A 5440-nucleotide genomic window follows, 5' to 3' on the forward strand; every position below is an offset into this window, starting at 1 on the left:
CGCTTAGAAACACACACACTTACCAGAAACAGGATCAGAAGTGACACATAATGTGTGTGTGTGTGTGTGTGTGTGTGTGTGTGTGTGTGTGTGTGTGTGTGTGTGTAATACTTTCAAACTAATGTGGAGACATGCAGATTAAAACTTCCTCAGGAGGAAGTGGGAAATTTTTTGGTTTACTGATTTGACACACCTAACATCAAGGTCCGGTTAGTTCTACTTTACATTTACAGTTCTGTACCACATGCTTATTCAAATCACTAACTTGGAAATGTCACTTTCCTTTTTTTTTTTTTTTTTATCAATGAGTGTGGTAATACTTAACCAGGTGGACATACTTTTCGAGTGTGTGACTCATAGGAGTGTGAGTGTTTGACAAACAACTGTCACATTGAACCAGAGCCCAACTGACGTCTCCTCGGAAATGAAGTTTTTATTAGAAATGAAATCCACAGAGAAACACAATGAGGCGTAATTAAACAGGAACCTTACACATTACTACACAGTCACTCCGTTCATTAGTTCACAGAGAGGTTGCGGCAGATGCTTCGACTATTGAGTTCAACTGCTGTGTGAATTGCTGTAACTTATTTTGTATGCATCCCGTTTAAACTGGAGAACGACAGTCCACTCTCTGGTCCCTCTGCTGGTTCCCTCACACTGTGTGCATATCTGCTGACTGTTCATTTGCATGCCTTTGTTGCCAGGGTTCAAATTAGACAGGGGCTTTTGGGAGAGCCGTGTTTTCCAGTGCAACCACTATAAAACATGTTACATGCATATGGAAGTATGCAGCGCCGCAGTCAATGGCAAGGTTACTACGAAAAAGATTCTCTCTGTCTATTGTTGGCTGTTTTTTCACTTTCCCTGTCGTGTCCTCTTTCAAAATGAAATTGGACCCAAAAGTTATTTGTACAACCTCTGAAAGATAATCAGACAATCAGATAACCTAAACAAAGCAACATCTGTCTGTCTCAGTGAAGAGACGTTCAAGTGGCAACGTAAACGCAGTAATTTGAGTGCAGCGTCGCCACACACGTTGTGTGTTCGGTGTTCATCTTATTTCCATAGTGGGCCTAAAAAGGAGTCCCTCCTGGTTTACATATACATTTTTATACAGATCAACCAAAAGAGATGTTACCTGGGGCACTTTAGAGGTGAAACTGTTCTTTTAAGTTCAATTGACAGCCACAATACTAGAACAAAAAAAATAAAATAAAAGTAAGAGAGCGTAAGTATGAAGAAACACAGTATGTTTCACAAAATTAGAACGTGTGGGAGCTGTAATCTAGATGGAGACAGATCAGATGCTCTCTGACTCCAAATGGTTTATCTTTTCATATCTGCATATCTGGTCTACTCTCACAGTTTCATGACATCTGTAAGATGTGTAGTGTTCATGTAATTTCTGCACTGACGTTATAACCTTCACTGGTCTCCAGTTCCTTCCTCAAACATAACCCGAGCTGCCAATGCTCAAACCAAAACCTTACCATAAATCAGTTTGATCTTTTGGGGAATTTTTAATTCTTTATTGGGTCTAGACAAGTGTGGCGCCACACACACACACACACACACGCACACGCACACGCACTGATGAGTCATACTGAATATAATACAGTTTGATTCAAGTAAAGCCTGACAGGTTTGAGGATATAATTATCTCAGCTTGCGGAAGAAGCTGAGCAGGGGTGGAACAAACACACACACACTCACACAAAATCCTACAGTAGTGAAACATGAGTCAGTGATAAACACACTATGACTATAGTGCCTTAATTCATACAGGCGTTATCAATCGTCACTTTTTTAAAGTTTACCTTGAAATGGAGAGTGTGCGTGTGCGTGTGTGTTGTCGTGGGGCTGGGGGCCGATGACGAGTGAATCATATGTAGAAGTTTCACTCACAGCTTCTCTGTTTTTTTTTCTAGGACATTCCCGACTATTTTGGGAAGTGAAAGGTGAAGCGAGATGCTCTGCGACTGCGCGCTTATCAGCTGATTTCTGTGGAATCATCCGCCTGGAGTTTTCTGTCCTTTATTCACACAGACACAGACACACACACACACACACACACACACACACACACACACACACACACACACACGAACACACACACGCGCACTTCGACAGAAATCTACCGAAAAAACACCTGAACAGAAGGATGCTCACAACAAAGCTGAGAAAGAAATATAGCAAGGTTTTCTGTGACATCCAGTATGAATGAGATGCTCGGTCTCCAGCACTGTGACCATATGTTATTTTAGTCTGTGGTTTCAGATGAGAGAGATTCTAACAGCATCTTTAGACTGGACTGCTCCCATGATGGAGGTCCTAAGTGCAATCAGAGTATCGGCCGGTCACACAGTCTCACTGTTTGCTCATGTTTTCTCATGAAAAGCTTTCCTGTTACTAACAAACTGTCCTCATTGAGAAATAATGAAGAAGAAACACAACTCCCTAAAGCTTGATTAATCATGCGTTTCCTTTGTTTCCTCCCATTTTTGTTAGTGGGCTATCTCAGATGCACAGCATGATGATAACAGACTCACAGGAAACTGTTGAAACATTGGACCTCGGGTTACAAGAATAAGCTTTGCCACTGAAAGGTGTGACCCTTAAGATTTACTGTAAGACCATCGAACAGTGTGTCATCCCTCAGCAGAGAACACGCAGTCTGTCTTTTCACAACAGGACAAAAAGCTCAGGCTGTTTCTGTTTTGAACCAAACGTCAACCAAAGTCAGTGTTGGTGTGTGATGTGTAGCTTTAACAGATACTGTGTCATGGCTCCAAGAAATCCCCAACTCCCATAAAAGGTTCTTACTCCCACGCACAAATGACCAGCGTTTTGTAAGGACGGGGTTGAAACTTTGGAAAATACGCTTATTATTTTTGGCAGGGTTATGAAAAAACGACACGGCATGGATTTACGGGAAATTTTGTTAAAGGGTGAAGCATGGGCCAAGGATTAACCCATAAAAATGTTGGTATACATAGAAAAAAAATGGATCCCACTTTATCAGTTTGTCAATTGTAGACAGGTAGCTTATAGCCAATTTTACACTCTGAGCTAATAGGCAGGTTTTTTGGGGGGGAATAATGGAAATTTTGGGTGCAAATCACAACATAAATTGAACTGGAAGGGCATATGGGGAGCACAGACCTCCACCAAGGCCGACAGGTCCAGTTCTCCTCCTGTGAAACCACTGTGCCCATTTGAATTACAAGAGTGTTCCCTGTATTAAGTTTGATTGAGTACATGTGCATCTCACAGGATTACTTGTACCCATTAATGTAGATTGTGAAATGGAGTCATCGTATTTCTAGAATGGCCTATTTTCTGTCACTATTTAGCTACATATTTAACTGATTTTAAGCTATATGGCAAAATGCCTTAAGTCCCAATGGGGAATATACATTAAGGGATCCACCCTGTAATTCAGATCTGCTCCAACATTTCCAAAGGTTTCTCCTTTCCCCAGAGTTTAATGAAAATCAGCCTGTTTTCCCATAATCCTGCTGACAGACAGACAGACACATCATTTGAGTGCAGTTGACATGATACCGTTCACAAGGTGCCTTCAAGGATCAAAAGAATAGCTCGGCCATAACAAAATCAGCCTTCCAGCACCTCCAAAGCTCCCTAATTAACCAGGTAAAAAGAACATGCTGCAGCCCTTTGCATGTGATCAACTTTTTGTTAGCTGGAGGCGTAAACTTCCTGAAGTCTGCATCGGGTGCTTGGTGATGACGAGGCTACAGGAAGACCTTCTCACCTGTGTGCACAGAACGAGCCGTTTCCAGTCTTGGTGCTAAGCTAAGCGAATCTTCTGTGGTCTGGTATAAACTTTGTCGCAGAGGACCTTAAGTATGTAATAATCACTCGACATATTACCAACGTACATATTATAACGAATACAGTTCTTAAATGTTCATCCGTGATCATAACAAGAGTGCAGAGTTCAACCGCACAGACATATCTATCCGAGATCTCTCCCTTCGACGCTTCAATTAATGTCATGACTGCGGTTTGGTACGGAGAAAACACACACACACAAACACACACACACACACACACACAGTATCACTGCAGTACCAGGAACCGATTCACATTTATGCACACACAAGCAGACTTCCCTGAAGAGAAGAACCGCGATACAAGTAACACGTACAAACCACAAGACGATGTCACGGGACCATAACAGGAAGACTAAAGTAAACTTCGTGACAGAAGTCCTCCAACTGGGTCTCATACACATACAGCTACCAACTTAGGTAAAACACAAACACCTTTTACACTCACAAAACGCTTTTAGAAGCAAATTTACATATGGTAGTAAAAAGTAACACAGGTTTTCCTTTACAGAAATGCCAGACAGATATAGACAGCTGTACAAGTATATTCGGCGATCAATTTCAACATTTTATATCTCTTGATTTAAATTTTTTTTTTTAACCCGCCCCCAAAAAACTACGCTATCAACAGGATCGTCCACCGGGCGGCCATCACCCCCCCCCCCCTTTCACCTGCGTCTGCTCCACACGGTGTCGGTGCAGCAGAGGTTGAGCTCCGACCTTCATTAAACACACAGAGATCAGAGGACAGAAACGCAGAAGAGACTCTCACACTAAACTGGAAAGAAACGAGTTTCTCATGAATTAGGTAAATAACACGAATACAGTATTTCCGGCTGGACGAGTGTCTGTCCCCCGAGTGAGTGAGAGATCAACGTTACACTGCAGGTCAGCTGAACGCCACCACTTTTCAAATTAAAAGCCCTCCAGTTTCACGGGGCGTACAGCCAGGTACTAGGTTTTGATCTAGAGATGTGTTTCTTTCAGGAGGGGCAGGAGCTCCCAATTGAAGGGAAACACTGGATTAAATCTTGTATTAAAACATTAATATTTGACTTTTCAAACCAGTTTGGCCACACAAGAGTTGTGTGCGCTGCAGTGTGCATTTAGGGAACATCTGTGTGAGTGTAGATACCAAATTTGGTCAAACATCACCGAAAGCCTTCGCTCGTTCAGTAAGGGAGCGTACACAGCAGTGAGTTCCGAGGATTGGCGGACCTTTTCTAATATATCTTGTGGTTTTCTTGCTCAACACTGACAAGAACCTCATCTGCCGTTAATACCAGAGGTTTGTGCAGTAATTCTGTGAAAAGGGGAAACAAAAATCCTGCCCGAGAGAGCGAATGAGCGGAATCCCTTCTCAGTGTCTGCAAACACAACAACACAACTCACTCTGCAGACTCAGTTATTAAGTAGAATAATTTATTGCAGTTCTTTATTTACTTCTCTGTTTCAGTTCATTAACAATAATTACAAGTTTAAAAGCTCAAAGCATTTACAGAGCATACAAACATATTACACACACACACACACACACACACACACACACACACTCTACAATCAGAGACTTAATAATGGAGGCT

General features: G+C 42.0%; 1 protein-coding gene across 4 annotated transcripts in view; it reads right to left on the minus strand.

Annotated features, from left to right (window-relative positions):
* Nucleotides 1–5268: 5268 nt before the first annotated feature.
* The window catches only part of clec16a (C-type lectin domain containing 16A), a 41324-nt gene continuing 41152 nt past the window's right edge, over nt 5269–5440 (minus strand). For all 4 annotated transcript variants that reach the window (XM_069149705.1, XM_069149702.1, XM_069149704.1 and 1 more), the window contains exon 23: nt 5269–5440. This exon is cut by the window's right edge. The gene's annotated coding sequence lies outside the window, so the exon portion shown is untranslated.

Source organism: Embiotoca jacksoni, unplaced genomic scaffold (genome assembly GCF_022577435.1).
Source record: "Embiotoca jacksoni isolate LCO1_2020_lvr unplaced genomic scaffold, fEmbJac1.0.p SCAF_15, whole genome shotgun sequence".
Taxonomy (NCBI): Eukaryota; Metazoa; Chordata; class Actinopteri; family Embiotocidae; genus Embiotoca; species Embiotoca jacksoni.